Source organism: Hylobates moloch, unplaced genomic scaffold (genome assembly GCF_009828535.3).
Source record: "Hylobates moloch isolate HMO894 unplaced genomic scaffold, HMol_V3 SCAFFOLD_12, whole genome shotgun sequence".
Classification (NCBI taxonomy): Eukaryota; Metazoa; Chordata; class Mammalia; order Primates; family Hylobatidae; genus Hylobates; species Hylobates moloch.
This window is the reverse complement of record NW_026652287.1, coordinates 76,026,451-76,043,223: the sequence shown is the minus strand read 5'-3', so window position 1 is coordinate 76,043,223 and position 16,773 is coordinate 76,026,451. Positions and strand designations below refer to the sequence as shown.

Sequence of the window (16,773 nt, the reverse complement as noted above, 5' to 3'; positions counted from 1 at the left end):
CCCCCTTTAAACAAAGCCTATGGTCTCTTGTTATTCATAATTCTTATTGCTCCCCACTGTCTTACGCTTGGCTGACTTCACACGATATGTTTCTGGAATGGCCCCTATAGGTATATGCATCTGTAATCACCGATATAGGCCATACTAGACCATCTGTTGAATTAATAAATTAATTAAAGTACAAATAGCATCACTCTTTTCTGTGAAATCTGGAATTTGGCTAGGCACGGTGGCTCATGCCTGTAATCCCAACACTTTGGGAGGCCAAGGCGGGCAGATCACCTGAGGTCAGGAGTTCGAGGACTAGCCTGGCCAATATGGTGAAACCCCATCTCTACTAAAAATACAAAATTAGCTAGACACGGTGGTGGGTGCTTGTTTTCCAGCTACTGGGGAGGCTGAGGCAGGAGAATCACTTGAACTCAAGAGGCAGAGGTTGCAGTGAGCTGAGATCTCGCCACTGCACTCCACCCTGGGCGACAGAGTGAGACTCTGTATCAAAGAAAACAAAGAAGAAAACTGGAATTACCTGATGTCATTGAACCCTGGATCCGACAGTTACTAAACTGATTGCAACTTTGTGTAAGTTACTCAACCTCTCTGTACCTCAGTTGCCTCATCTATAAAATAGTGAGAACAATACAGTAGTCTCCCTTTATCTGTGATTTCAGTTACTTGTGGTCGACCGCAGTCTGAAAATATTAAATAGAAAATTCCTGGCCGGGTGGGGTGGCTTATGCCTGTAATCCCAGCACTTTGGGAGGCTGAGGTGGGCAGATCACGAGGTCAGGAGCTTGAGACCAGCCTGACCAATGTGGTGAAACCCCGTCTCTACTAAAAATACAAAATTAGCCAGGTGTAGTTGGCGCGTGCCTGTAATCCCAGCTACTCAGGAGGCTGAGGCAGGAGAATCACTTGAACCCGGGAGGCTGAGGTTGCAGTGAGCCAAGATTGCACCTGGGCAACAGGGCAAGACTCAGTCTTAAAAAAAAGAAAAAAGAGAAAAGAAAATTCCAGAAAGAAACAACTCATAAATTTTAAACTGTGCATCATTCTGAATAGGATGATGAAATCTCATGCTTCCCCACCCTATCCCATCCAAGATGTAAATCATCCCTTTGTCCAGCATATCCACACAGTGGAGTCTGCCCTCCCCACTAGGCTGTAGCTTATCTGTAGTTGATTGTTGCGGTATTGCAGTGCTTTTTTTTTCTAGTATCACTATTTGACTTAAATTTGGCCCCAAAGTGCGAGAATAGTGATGCAATTCAGATATGCCAAAGGGAAGTTGTAACATGAAAAGGTAAAAGTTTTCAAATTAATGAGTAAAAGAATCGTAGGTTAAAAAAATGTTTGTTACGGTAAGAATGAATCTAAACGTGAAATTCCGAAGAAGGAAAAAAGAATTTGTGCTTGTTTTGCTGTCGCACCTCAAACTACAAAAGTTTATTACAGTGCGTAACTGCTTAGTTAAGATGGAGAAGGCATTAAATGTATGGGTTGAAGACATGAACAGAAAACATGTTGTGCCAGAAAGCTTTGAGGCTGTATAAAGACTTCAGCATGGGATCTCCTGAAACAGGTGACATTTAGCCATTTACTGTAAGTAATACATGGTGTTTTTTTTTTTTGTTTTAAGACAGTCTTGCTCTGTCGCCCAGGCTGGAGTGCAGTGGCACTATCTCGGCTTACTGCAACCTCCGCCTCCTGGGTTCAAGCAATTCTGCTGCCTTAGACTCCTGAGTAGCTGGGATTATAGGCACGCACCACCACACCTGGCTAATTTTAGTATTTTTAGTTGAGATGGGGTTTCATCGTGTTGGTCAGGCTCATCTCGAACTCCTGACCTTGTGATCCACCAGCCTTGGTCTCCCAAAGTGCTGGGATTACAGGTGTGAGCCACCGCACCTGGCCGTTAGTTATCGTTGTTAATCCCTTACTCTAACGTATAAATTAAACTTTATCACAGGTATGTACACATAGGAAAAAACATAGTATATATAGGGTTCGGTACTATTCATTGGTTTTAGGCATTCACTGAAGGTCTTGGAAGATTTCCTCCGCAGACAAGGGGGGACTACTGTAGTAGTTACTTCACAGGGTTGTTATGAGAGTTAAATGAGATAAAGCATACAGGCAATTTAGAACAATGCTCAACACATAGTTAATGGTAGCATTTGCTGCCTCAACTCCTACTGTTTCAGTTACTCTCTCCTGGATTTTTGTAACATATTTTTCAAAAATGTTGCTAAAATATTTTTTATTTATTTATTTTATTTTAAGTTTTTCTTTCTTTTTTTTTTTTTTGACAGGGTCTCATTCTGCTGCCCAGGCTGGAGTGCAATGGCTCACTCACAGCTCACTGCAGCCTCGACCTCCTAGGCTCAGGTGATCCTCCCACCTCAGCCTCCCGAGTAGCTAGGACCACAGGCATGCACTACCATGCCCAACTAGTTTTTGTGTTTTTAGTACAGATGAGGTTTCACGATATTGCCCAGGCAGGTCTTGAACTCCTAGGCTCAAGCGATCTGCCCACCTCAGTCTCCCAAAGCGCTGGGATTACAGGCATGAGCCACTGCTCCCAGCCCTAAAAAATTTTTTCATATGATTTTAGAATAGGTTTAATCTGGCTCATGACCTGTATACATATTACCACCCTGATTGTGGGAAACTATGTATCGTATTTTTTTTCATTACTAAAAAGTGGTATTTCTTTTTTTTTTTTTCCTTTTTGTGTGTGTGAGTTTTTTTTCTTTTTTTTTTTTTTTAAGACGGAGTCTTACTCTGCCTCCCAGGCTGGAGTGTAGCGGCACAATCTCCACTGACTGCAACCTCCGCCTCCCAGGTTCAACTGATTCTGCTGCCTCAGCCTCCCAAGTAGCTGGGACCACAGATGTGCACCACCACACCCGGCTAATTTTTGTATTTTTGGTAGAGGCAGGGTTTCACCATGTTGGCCAGGCTGGTCTCAAACTCCTGACCTCAGGTGATCCACCTGCCTCAGCCTCCCAAACTGCTGGGATTACAGGCGTGAGCCATCCCGTGTGGCCTAGAAGTGATATTTCTAATAGAGGTTCAGTTTTAACTCCTGAAGGTAGTGAGAATGAATAGGCCCAAATGAAACTGACAAACATTTGATACCAATACATGTAATGATGGCTTTGCTAGAGTTTTTCTGTATGTGAAATACATGCCCAGCCAAAGGTAGAAGTCATCATTTGACTAGTGTTGTATTCTGCAATGTATTTTCCACATAGCCTTGAACAATCAGTCCAAAACTTCTTTCATACAGCTATTCTCTTGCCAGAAATCCTATCCTGTCACAAAGCAAGTTCTTACTTCCCTGTCAAGATTTGTTTTCACTGTCACTTCTGTGAAGTTGGCTCTGCTGTCCTCTTCTCTATTGTTACACTTACATTGAGTGGTAACAGTTTGTTTACTTGTCTGTTTATATTGCAGTGATTTCCTTGAATTCTGGGACTCCCTCTTATGCTTTTAACTGGAGAGGATGGAGTCACAGGCTCAGGGTCTGATTTGATGCTAAGCTGCCTGTATTCTGATTCTAACTCTGCCACTAGTGGCTAATATGGTGTGGAGACAGGTGCTGGATCTCTTTGAGTCTCAACTACTTCATCTATGATACAAAGATAATAATAGTATATCATAGGTTGTTGTGAGGATTCTATGAGTTAGTATTTGAAAAACTCTCTAGAATAGTGTCTGGCACAGAGAAGTGGTGTCAGTGGTTATTACTGTTGCCATTGACTTGATTTTTCTTTATTTCCAGATTTTATTTCTAGTTTCCTCTAATTGCTCAAATTTACTTAGCATTACGATTAATGACAAAACTAATTTTACTGCTTTTTGCTCCTTCTAGCTTCAAGAACTAATCTCTTGAAATATAAGAGAATCACAATTTGATCCTGCAGAGATGGAATATTGAGAAATGAAGTATTGAACTTCTGTTATTGGCGAAAGGCGCATAGCTACCTTCCACTTTCTTTTAACTTATTCTATAATTCTTCCCATTCCCTGATAAGTCCCCCCTTGATCAATAAATTGATTCCCTTTTATTTCTGTACTTCACTCCCATTATCTTCTATTCCAATTATAATGTGTATAATATGTGTTTGTATTTAATTAGTAAAGATGTTCATCTCACCCCATTATATCATGATGTACTTGATGCCAACATGGCTTATAACTCATAATGTTAACCTTGATCATTTAGTTAAGGTAGTGTTTGCCAGGTTTCTTCACTATAAAGTTAATATTTTTCCATTTCCATACTATTTTCTTTGAAAGTGAGTCATTGTAATTCCATACCACAACCAAGAGGACAGGATTAATCTCCATCCCCTAGAGAGGAGTGTCTACATATATTCTTTAGAATCTTTTTTTTTTTTTTTTTTGAGATGGAGTCTTGCTCTGTCACCCAGGCTGGAGTGCAATGGCGCAATCTCAGCTCACTGCAACCTCCACCTCCCGGGTTCAAGCGATTCTCCATGCCTCAGCCTCCTGAGCAGCTAGGATTACAGGTGCCTGCCACAGTGCCCAGCTAATTTTTGTATTTTTAGTAGAGACGGGGTTTCATCATGTTGGCCAGGCTGGTTTCGAACTCCTGACCTCAGGTGATCCGCCTGCGTTGGCCTCCCAGGTTGCTGGGATTACAGGCGTGAACCACTGTGCCAAGCCTAGAATTCTTCTATAAGATAAATTTCTCCCTTTATCACTTAAGTATTTATTCAATAATACTTTTATCATTATGGACTCATGGATATTTATTTTACTCTCTGAATTATAATCCAATACTATCACTATTTTTTTTTGTTTGTTTTTTGTTTTTTGTTTTTTGCTGAAATTGTTCCAGCTTTGGCCATTGGGGAGCTCTTTCAAATTGCCTCTAGTGTCCTTTTGACCTCTCTCCTACTTTTATAATTTTCTTCTTCTTATTTTTCTTTTTTTTAGCACTATAAGATGTTCCAGACTCATCTTGCATTTTCCCTCCTTTAATTGGAAATGGTATTTAGAAACCAAGATTTGTGAACTGGTCATGCTTGTTGTTACTGTGGTGTCACTATGTGTTAGGCTGTTCTTGTATTGCTATAAAGAAACACCTGGCCAGGTGCCATGGCTCATGCCTGTAATCCCAGCACTTTGGGAGGCCGAGGCAGGTGGATCATGAGGTCAAGAGATTGAGATCATCCTGGCCAACATGGTGAAACCCTGTCTCTACTAAAAATACAAAAATACAAAAATTAGCCAGCCATGGTGGTGCGCGCCTGTAGTCCTAGCTACTCGGGAGGCTGAGGCAGGAGAATTGCTTGAATCCCAGAGGCGGAGGTTGCAGTGAGCTGAGGTCGTGCCACTGCACTACAGCCTGGTGACAGAGCAAGACTCCATCTCAAAAAAAAAAAAAAAAAAAGAAAGAAAGAAAAAGAAACACTTGGGGCTGGGTAATTTATAAAGAAAAGAGGTTTAATTGCCACATGGCTCTGCAGCCTGTACAGGAAGCATAACGTTGGCAGAGTGGAGTGGGGGAGGTACCACACTTTACAACAACCAGATCTCCTGAGAACTCATTCCTCACTCACTGTGGTGAGGACAGCCTCAAGCCATGAAGGGTTCTGTCCCATGATCCAAACATCTCCCGCCAGGCCCCGCCTCCAACATTGGGAATTATATTTCAACATGAGATTTGAGCAGGGACAGATATCCAAACTATATCACACTGCTTCTAGGCTTCCTCAGTGGGCAAAGCTAGGAAATATATTAGCCTATGTATATGTACATCTTTATTGTCCATCTATTTATCATCCATCTATCTATCCATAAGCATGAATTCATTCTTACTTCTATCTCTGGCCCTAATCCAGCACCCCATGGTTCATTCTAGCCTTCTCTCCTTGCTTATTTGTGACTTTTTCCCGGTAGCAAGAGACCTGGCTCCCATTATCTACAATTATTTAGTTATTTGCCAAATCCTAGTGTTAGGAGTTGAATTGTGTTATCCTAAAATTCGTATGTTGAAGTCCTAAACCCCAGTACCTCATAATGTGACCTTACTTGGAGATAGCATCTTTACAGAGATAATCAAGTTAAAATGAGGTCATTGGGGGGGGTTCTAATCTGACTGATGTCCTTATACAAAAGGGAAATTCAAACAGACACACACATAGAGGGAGGCACAGGGAGAGGACAGCTATTTACAAGCCAGCGAGAGAGATCTGGAACAGATCCTTCCCCCACAGCCCTCAGAAGGGACCAACTCTGCTAACAACTTGATTTGGGATTTCCATCCTCCAGGACTATGAGAAAATACATCGTATTGCTTAAGCCACCCAGTTTGTTATGGTAGCCCTAGCAAATGAATACAGATTTCCTAGTATACAGGGAAATTAGTTTCCAAATTGCTAATGCTTATTATCTATCTCTTTGATAAATTTATCAACAATAGTGCAATGTTTATGTGTAGCTCTTTTTGCCTTTGGCCTTATAGTGTCCAGTCAAACTACTGTTTTTGAAAGTCAACTCCTTTTTTACTCACCCCCTCAGTGAGATTATATGTTCATAATTCAGTTAGATTAATTTGTCACAGTCTGCATTTCATCCGAGGGTCCCCCAACATCTGGTTGATTTTCTGAAAAATTTAATATAGCAAATGGATTTTCCTCAATGTATATAGTCATATATCCACTACCTATAGAATATAGAACAATTCCATTATCTTTAAAAAATCCCCTCTACAACCCCTTTGGAGTCAACTCTGCACCTCTCCCCCAACCCCTGGCAATCACTGATGTTTTCTATTTTCATAGTTTTGCCTTTTACATATGCTGTAGAAATGGAATTGTAATATATAGAGTTTTGAATCTGACTTCTTTCACTTAGCAAAAATGCACATGAGTTTCATCCATGTTGTTGAGTGAATTGATGCAGGACAGGTGAGCCCCAGAATTGAGGCTTAGCCCTGGAGGGTTCTTGGCTTTGCCCAGGAAAGAATTCAAGGGTGAGTGGCAGTGTTAAATAGCAGCTTTTATTGAAGTGGCAGGGTACAGCAGCAGCAAAGGTACTCCTCCTGCCAGAGCAGAGTTACCCTATAGGCAGTGTGCCCAGAATAGCAGCTCAGAGGCACTTCTGCAGTCCTATTTATACCCACTTTAAATTATATGTAAATTAAGAGGTGGTTATGCAGAAGTTTCTAGAATGAGGGTAGTAACTTCCAGATCATTGCCATGGAAAGGAGTGGTAACTTTCAGGTGTTGCCATGGCAATGGTAAACTGACAAGCACACTGGTGAGCATGTCTTATGGAGAGGCACTTCCACCCTAGACCTGTTTTAGCTAGTCCTCAATTTGATCCTGATGTCCAAACCCCACCTCTGGAGCCAAGTCCTGCCTCCTACCTCAGAATCATTAGCTCCTTTCTTTTTATTTCCATCATGTAAATGTGCCAGTGTTTGTTTATCCACTCACCTGCAGAGAGAGAGATCTTGGCTGTTTCCTGGTTTTGCCAGTTAGAAATAAAGTTATATACGTGTGTGTGTTTGTGTGTGTATATAAGTTTTCAATTCACTTGGGTAACTACTCAGTAGAAAGATTACTGTGTCATATAGTAAAAGTATATTAAACTTTATTTCATTTATTATTAAAATTTTTTTGTTGTTCTTTTTTTTTTTTTTTTTTGAGATGGAGTCTCACTCTGTCACCCAGGCTGGAGTGCAATGGCATGATCTCAGCTCAGTGCAACTTCCACCTCCCAGGTTCAAGTGGTTCTCTTGCCTCTCAGCCTCCTGAGTAGCTGGGATTACAGGTGCGGGTCACCACGCCAGGCTAATTTTCTCTTTTTAGTAGAGATGGGGTTTTGTCATGTTGGCCAAGCTGGTCTGGAACTCCTGACCTCAGGTGATCCACCTGCCTCAGCCTCCCAAAGTGCTGGGATTACAGGCGTGAGCCACTGTGCCTGCCAGCCTATTTTTAAATTTTTTTGAGACAGGGTCACTCTCTGTCAGCCAGGCTGTAGAACAGCGGCACGAATGCTCACTGCAGCCTTGACCCCCCAACATACACCCCTCCACTCCCCCCCGGCTCAAGTGAACATCCCACCTCAGTCTCCTGAGTAGCTGGGACTACAGGCATGCACCACCATGCCTGGCTAATTTTTAAATTTTTTGTAGAGACAAGATGTTGCTGTGTTGCCCAGGCTGGTCTGAAACTTCTGAGCTCAAGCAAAACTCCCACCTCAGCCTCCCACAGTGCTAGGATTACAGGCATGAGCCACTGAAGAAACTGCCAAACAGTCTTCTGAAGTGATTGGACCATTTTGCATTCCCGCCAGCAGAGTTAAGAGTTCCTGTTGTTTTATGTCTTTGTCAGCATTTTGTACTATTATATTTTTTAAAATTTGAGCAAATCTAATAGATGTGTAAGGGTATCTTGTTGTGGCTTTATTTGGCAACCACTACATTTTAAAGATTCAATATTGTCATATTACATTCAATGTTCTGCTACATAATACTCCATGCTGTGCATATACGACATTTCACTCTCAATTGTCCCAGTAATGGGCACTCTGATCGTCTCCAAATTATACTGTGTAATTTGTTTTCTTTATTCATTATGATCTAAAATATATCAACATTTCTTTACTTTCTTTTTACCAGCAAGTTGTTTCATGGATGAGGGAAAATAATATCCAAACAAATACCCAAATAATATTCAAATGAAAACCCAAACAATGTCCAAACCATATCCAAAATCTTCTTGTGCAGATTAGATTGTCAAATTTGTCCAATATAGACTCTGTGATAAATGTAGAATTGATGTAATAGACTTCAAAAAAGGATTATTTACATAAAGTATTGTGACTTCCTGTTCGTTTTCAATAACCTCTTTATTTCCTTTCTCCATCCTTCCCTTCCTTTCTCCCTTGCATCCTTCCTTTCATTTCATTCTTTCAAGCAAATAAATATTTACTGAAAGCCGTTCACTGCCAGTCACTGTTTAAACCAAGGGTATGTAAAAAACAATAACACTGCCCTGCAGCAGTTAACAGTCTAGTGCGGTGTGTGTTGTGGGAGAAGGAAACGTGGGCCCATGAATGAATGAATGAATGAATGAATGAATGAATGAATGAATGAATGAATACATATCTACATAAATACCCACATACAAGTGTTGTCCACAAACAGAGAAGGGTTGCAGCCAGCTTTGTCTTGATGAGTCAGAGAACTTTCTCTGACTTGATTAGACTTATATTTTAGAGCAATAACTTTGGTAGATTGAAGTGGAATAAGAGATTAGTATTAGGGAGACCAACTGTGAGGCTATTGCAAATGGTTTAGGTAAGAACTATTGAAGGCCCGCACCAAACAATGGCATATTTTCTTTTTTTTTTTTTGAGATGGAGTTTCGCTGTTGTTGCCCAGGCTGGAGTGCAATGGCACGATCTTGGCTCACTGCAACCTCCGCCTCCCAGGTTCAAACGATTCTCCTGCCTCAGCTTCCCGAGTAGCTGGGATTACAGGCATGTACCACCACGCCCGGTTAATATTGTATTTTTAGTAGAGACAGGGTTTCTCCACGTTGGTCAAGCTGGTCTTGAATTCCCAACCACAGGTGATCCACGTGCCTCGGCCTCCCAAAGTGCTGGGATTACAGGCGTGAGCCACCGCGCCCAGCCTAACAATGGCATATTTTCTACCTAAGTGGTCTATGTGTGAGAAACAAAATAAAATAAAATCCAGGGCCGGGCGCGGTGGCTCACGCTTGTAATCCCAGCACTTTGGGAGGCCGAGGCGGGTGGATCATGAGGTCAGGAGATCGAGACCACGGTGAAACCCCGTCTCTACTAAAAATACAAAAAAATTTAGCCGGGCGTGGTGGCGGGCGCCTGTAGTCCCAGCTACTCGGAGAGGCTGAGGCAGGAGAATGGCGTGAACCCGGGAGGCGGAGCTTGCAGTGAGCCGAGATTGCGCCACTGCACTCCAGCTGGGCGACAGAGCGAGACTCCGTCTCAAAAAAAAAAAAAAAAAAAAAAAACCAGGAATGTAGAACATTATTTGGCATATAAAAAAACAAAAAAACCAAAAAACCCTGACCATAATAAAAGGTCAACATACACTGCAATAATCCTGTCCAGGAAAAAAAAGAATTAAAATTTAAAAATAATGAATAAAAGGGCAACATAAGGGATCCTTGGGCGATATAGCTGATCTGTGTCTTCTTGGTGACAGATACACAAACCCACAAATGGTAATATTGTATAGAACTAAATCCATAAACACACAAATGGATCCAAGTGAGACTGGGAAAATCTGAATAAGATCAGGGATTGTTACCATTATGGTAAACTGGGGAAAGTTTTCATGGATCTCTCTGTGTTATTTCTCAAAACTTCATGTGAATCTATAATCATTTCAATAAAAAATTCAGTTAAGTAATGACAGGAAAATAAAAATATTGTTAAACAAGGCAGGCATAGTGGCTCATGCCTGTAATCCCAGCATTTTGGGAGGCTGAGGTGGGAGGACTGCTTGAGCACAGGAGTTGGAGACCAGCCTGGGCAACATAGTGAGATCCCCAAAATAAAAAAATTAGCCAGGCACGGTGGTGTACATCTATAGTCCCAGCTATGTGGGAGGCTGAAGTGGGAGGATTACTTGAGCCAGGGAGGTCAAGCTGTAGTTGTACCACTGCACTCCAGCCTGGGTGACAGAGTGAGACCTTGTCTCAAAAAAAAAAAAAAAAAAAAAAGCCAGGCACAATGGCTCAATCCTGTAATCCTAGCACTTTGGGAGGCCAAGGAGGGCAGATCACCTGAGGCCGGGAGTTTGAGACTAGCCTGACCAACGTGGAGAAACCCCATCTCTACTAAAAATACAAAATTAGCCAGGCGTGGTGGTGCATGCCTGTAATCCCAGCTACTTGGGAGGCTGAGGCAGGAGAATCGCTTGAACCCGGGAGGTGGAGGTTGTGGTAAGCCGAGATCGCACCAGTGCACTCCAGCCTGGTCAGCAAGAGCAAAACTACATCTCAAAAAAAGAAAAAGATTTTTTTTTTGAACAAAAAAACTATTAATCCTTTTTTTTGAATGTAGAGAGAAAAATTTAAGGCATCTTGTCCATAATTTTCCGCTTGGAATTTGATTACATTGCAGCTATACATTAATTTGGGGAAAAGTAGAAAAAAAAATCCAGATCTGAAACTAAGGTAACTGTTATTTAAATGTATCTTGTGCAGTTTTTAGATGATAATTATTATTAGTTCCCTTGGATGTTTTACCTACAGATTAATTCAGAGGGAAGAAAATAAATACCGAGTGCTTAAAGGGCAAGTCATTGCTCTGGGAACTTACATACATTTCTCTATTTCATGCTAATAAAGACACAGGTTTTATTATAATTATTAATGCATTTTTCAGATAGAGAAGCTTGAAGATCAGAGTGGTTAAGCACTTTCGCAAGGTCACAAAGTGTTGGAAGGAGCCTATAGGTATAGGCTATGTCTGATGTTAAAGCCTATGCTTTTTTTCTGCTACATAGGGGCTGAAATACAGACAAAGCACAGGTAAAATACCATCTTTGTCATCAACTTTCTTGTTGATCTCTATAGTTCTTACCCAATATTGAGAAATGTTGACTATAATATTTTTGTGGTAATTGGTGTGCATTATTTCAGCTCAGGAAAATGTCTTTTAAAAGTTGTGACTAGATAGCTTTTAATAAAATATGTCACAAAAAGTGTCAGACACTATCAGAAGACTTCGGGGTAGTTCCTTAAACCTTTAAATAAAACAAAAATAAAAACAAAACTTCAGCAAGAGGTTAAAAATGGTTACCTTTTATTGAGCGTTCACTATATATGTCAGGCATTATGTTAAGCAATTTAAATGTGTTATTTAAAGTTTCACAGCTGAGCCAGGCACAGTGGCTCACACCTGTAATCCTAGCACTTTTGGAGGCCAAGGCGGGTGGATTTTCTGAGCTTAGGAGTTTGAGACCAGCCTGGGCATTGTGAAACCCCATCTCTACTAAAATACAAAAAATTAGTGGGATGTGGTGGCATGCACCTGCAGTCTCAGCTACTTTGGAGGCTGAGGCACAAGAATTGCTTGAACATGGGAGGCAGAGGTTGCAGTAAGCCAAGATTGCGCCACTGCACCTCAGCCTGGGTGACAGAGTGAGACTCTGTCTCCAAAGGTTTCACAGCTGGGCAAGGTGGCTCATGCCTGTAGTCCCAACACTTTGGGAGGCTGAAGTGGGAGGATCTCTTGAGTCCAGGAGTTCAAGACCAGCCTGGGTAATACACCAAGATCTCTCTTGATTAAAAAAAAAATTTTTTTTTTTTTTAAGTTTCACAACAGCCCTATGAGAAATGCATGCTTATTTTCCCCATTTTACAGATGTGGAAAATGAAACCTGGGATGGCTAAGTGATTTATCCAAAGTTACACAGCTATTAAGTGGTAGAAAAATGGGGACAAAATAGGCTGTTTGACTCCAAAGCCACACCTCTAAGCCTCCAGGCTACAATGCTATAAAAATCTACCAAATGAAAATCATGGGAGATAGAGAAAAAAGGACCTTTAATTTTAGTATATATGCTGCCAAAGAGAGCATGAGAAAAGGAACTGCAACAGAAAATTTGGCATGGCCCACGATCAGTGACCAGGGTCACCATTTATTGCAATTAAATTAGATGAGTTAACTACATTGTGTGATTTGGGGGTATAAGAGGGGCCAATGTAAAAAGCTCAAAGGTGGCCGAGTGCAGAGGCTCACACCTGTAATCCCAGCACTTTGGGAGGCTGAGGCAGGCAGATCATTTGAGGTCAGGAGCTCGAGACCAGCCTGACCAACATGGTGAAACCCCATCTCTACTAAAAATACAAAAAAATTAGCTGGGCGTGGTTGCGCGTGCCTGTAGTCACAGCTAATCGGGAGGCGGAGGCAGGACAATTGCTTGAAACCGGGAGGCAGAAGTTGCAGTGAGCCGAGATCGTGCCACTGCACTCCAGCCTGGGCAACAGAGTGAAACTCCGTCGAAAAGAAAAAAAAAAGCTCAAAGATATCTTCAGGTCAGTCACCTTCTACCCCTTTTCTCATTTTATTTTCTTTATAGCTTTCACTTATCAATTATTTATTATTGATAAGTGAAATTGTTTTATTACTATTTTATTAGTAAAATTATTTTATTGCTAATCATTTGCCTCACCTCACTAGACCATAACTTCAGTAAAATCAAGAACCTTGTCTTTCTTACTAAATGCTGTATTTCCAGAGTCCGAAGTCGTGCCTGACATAAATATTTGTTGAATGAATGCATAAATGTCTGCCCTTCCCTGAACTTTAATGGCAAAGACTTAGATTTACAAACTGGTTCAAAAGCCTGTATTACAAAGGCATGCATTTTTAGAAATTTTTTGTTTAGTTTCTTAGATTGGCTAGGATACACTGAAAAAAGAAGAGGAAGCTGGAGAAAAGGGAGAAAGAGCATATGTACTGGTAATGATAACACCTAAGTTATAGGGGTTGGCAGGGCGGCGGGGAGGTGGGTGAAACCTAAAAAATCAGAGCCTTCGTGTGTGAAGTGCCGAAAATTGATGAGGCTCTCTGGTGTAGGATAAAAACCATCACAGAAGCCAACTTCTCAATTTTGTCTCAGAAATTCTGCTACCATAAAGATTTATGGAAAGAAAGTGAAAGTTATTTAGTTCATTTTAATATGCTAATTACCTTGCATCGTGCACAGCTTTGATTAAAATGCAACATTCCTGAAGTTCTTATTGAAATTAATGTGTCAAATTTATGTTCAAACTGAGCACTGTTCTACCTTGTTTATGTATAGTGCGTTCTTCCTGAAGATCCATTATTGATGCTATTACGCTCCTTGTTAGCATTACATCAATGTTGAGAAGGGTGTATAGGAATAGGCTATGAGAACAACAAAGGAATCGTATATGAAAAACTAAAATGAATGAATAAACAGAGGCATCTGCAGTATAGAGTGGGAAAGGCAAATAATTTCAATGAGGTTCTGGAGGGCCAAGGAAAACACTGTATCCCCTAAAATGGAAGATATAGTTGCTAAATGTGTGGATTACAATAGGGGATTCTAGGCAGTTTGAAGTTTAATAAATGCAAGATTTAGAGAAGAGGTTCTCAAACTTTGTGGTCTTAGGATTCCTTTACGCTGCTTTAAAAGTTGAGGACCCCAAAGAACTTTCATGTGCATTATTAATACTGATATTTCTATCAGAAATTAAAAGTGAGATTTAAGAGTATTTCACTTAAAAACAATAAAGCAATCACATATTAACAAAAAATAATTTTTTATATGAAAAATAAATACTCCCCCTTGCCCCCAAATCGAGTTTTTGCAAATCTCTTTAACGTCTGGTTTAACAGCAGATGACTGGATTCTCCTATCTGCTTCTATTTTCAGTCTGTTTCCTTATCACATGTCACGTAGCCTCCGGAAAACCCCACTGTACACTTGTGAGAGAATGAGGATGCAAAAGGCAGTCTTCACATTAATATGGAAATAGTTTTGACCTTCCCCCTGAAAGGGTCTGGGGACCCTCAGACCATACTCTGAGAACAACTTTTTGAGTTAGTATTAGTCAATTCATCATCACTTGAAAATTAGCTATGAGGTTTTACAAGCCTGAGGATTTAATGGGATTTACTTTTTCAGAAATTGAAACAACGGACGTACTGAGGGTCCTCATTATAACGCATCCAGAGAATGCACAAATATGCCGTTTTCATCCGTCAAAAGAACTGAAGCCGAACTGACGGACTGTACATCAGGTACAAGGATGTGGCGGGGTGGGGGGTGGGGGGCAAAGGATGACGAGCACCCCCTAAAGGCGCGGAGACCCGCTGGCATAGGAGAAGCAAAACTGGCAGAAGGGGCCGCCGAAGTGGTCTAGAGGAAAAAACTGTTTTTCCTAGGCGGGGAGGGAAAATGGTTACCGGGGGCCGGCTAGTTGGAGGAATTAGGCCTTGACAGGGAGCACCCGCCGTCTAGGCTGCGGCGAGCGAAGGACCAGGCGACTGGCGCCCGCCCTCCGCTTTCCCAGCACAACGCCGAAGGGGGCGGGGCGGGCCGGGCGCCGGGCACGCGGGCCAGGCCTTCCCCACAACTGATGGGGTTGAAATTTCCTTTCTGGCTCAGCAGCGAGAAAAGAGATGGTGCGGTGCTTAACAGAGGAGGTTAGACACCGGCGGGAACCAGAGGAGCCCAAGAGGGATGCCTGGGCCTCGGGGCTGCAGGAGTCCCCGGTGGGGGTATGCAGGTTGCCGGGGAAGAAGGACGGTTCAGTTGCTAGGCAACCCGGCCTGGACCCGCCTCTCGCTCGCGTTGCTGGGAGACTACAAGGCCGGGGGGAGGGCAGCGAGAGGGCCCTACGTGCTGACGCTAATTGTATATGAGCGCGAGCGGCGGGCTCTTGGGTCTTTTTTAGCGCCATCTGCTCGCGGCGCCGCCTCCTGCTCCTCCCGCTGCCGCTGCCGCTGCCGCCCTGAGTCACTGCCTGCGCAGCTCCGGCCGCCTGGCTCCCCATACTAGCCGCCGGTAACGGATGGGGGCCTGGAAGGGAAGGGGGAACGTGGTATTGGCTGGGCGGCCTGCGCAGATGGGAGGGCCGGAGGGTTGGAGGGACTGGGAGCCGGGAGTCGGGGCCGCTGGCCGCCCGCGGCCTCCGGGGTCGTCCTGTGAGGTCGGACAGGACCACGGAGTCCGGATCCCGGAGCCTGAGAGGGGCCCCGGGGCCGACCAGCGCTTTTATCGGGGACGGCTGAGGCGACGTAGGGGTTGGCGCGGCCTGGCGGCCTAAGGTTCTCAGAGCTCCACCGTCTTCTCCGCGTGGACCGGAGCGAGGCCGCGGTGACGCCCGGGTGCCCTGAGAGTCGGCTGCGCCGCGAGGACCGGGAGGCCCCCGGCGTACGGGCCGGGCCGGGCCGAGTGCAGAGCCGGCCGCCTCTTCGACACCCCCCTGCTTTTCCCTCAAAAATAATACCAGGAGGGAGGCCGCTGGGAGATGAAAAGAACGGCGGAGGCTGCGAATTCCGACGAGAGGGAGGGGCTGTGGAAGGACGAGGCCCCGAGGCGGGGAGGGGGCGGGGGAGGCTGCGACGCTCCTGGGCTCTCCGCCCATTGGGGGCGGCCGCGCGGGGAGGGGAAACCCCCGGCGGCTTCGCTCCACACGTGGTAATGGGCTTCGTGGTAATGGGCTTCATGGCCCCTGGCTGGGCCTGGTTGGAGACCCCTGCCCTCAGGCTATCCTTACTTTGAAAGTTGTAGAGACGGTGGAATGTGAAAAGGAAGAGTAAGCGAGTAAGCCCTGTCCCTGGATTCCAAACTCTTCCCTGCTTCTCTTTGGTCTTAATCTTTTTATTGGTACCAGAGATTGTGGATGTTAGCTGATGATAAGGAAGGGCCTCCACTGCTAGTATTTTAAAAAGTTAACGCGTATCTAGTGCTTATGTTAACTGTTATTAGCAAAAGGTTGTTATTGTGTTTCCCAGGTACAGTTAGATGAGTGTCTTGATCAGGGTTTTTTATTTGGGGAGTATTGATCCTAATCGATCTAAACCCCTAAACCAAGCTTATCCAACCCGCGGCCCAGACGGCTTTAAATGTGGCCCAACACAAATTCATGAGGGTTTTTTTTTTTTTAAAAAAGAAAAAAAAGCAAAACTTCTCAGCTAGTTAATGTATTTTACGTGTGGTTCAAGACAGTTCTAGTGTGGCCCAGGGAAGCGAAAAGA

General features: G+C 43.3%; 1 protein-coding gene across 6 annotated transcripts in view; it reads left to right on the top strand.

Annotated features, from left to right (window-relative positions):
• The first annotated feature begins 14,786 nt into the window (after positions 1–14,786).
• Positions 14,787–16,773, top strand: part of NAP1L1 (nucleosome assembly protein 1 like 1) — a 37,428-nt gene continuing 35,441 nt past the window's right edge. For 2 of the 6 annotated variants that reach the window (XM_032170784.2, XM_032170783.2), the window contains exon 1: positions 14,787–14,811. The gene's annotated coding sequence lies outside the window, so the exon portion shown is untranslated. Of the gene's footprint in view, positions 14,812–15,439; positions 15,578–16,156; positions 16,340–16,773 lie in introns of those variants that run through there. The other 4 variants (XM_032170789.2, XM_032170785.2, XR_004250916.2 and 1 more) reach the window with 3 other exon arrangements.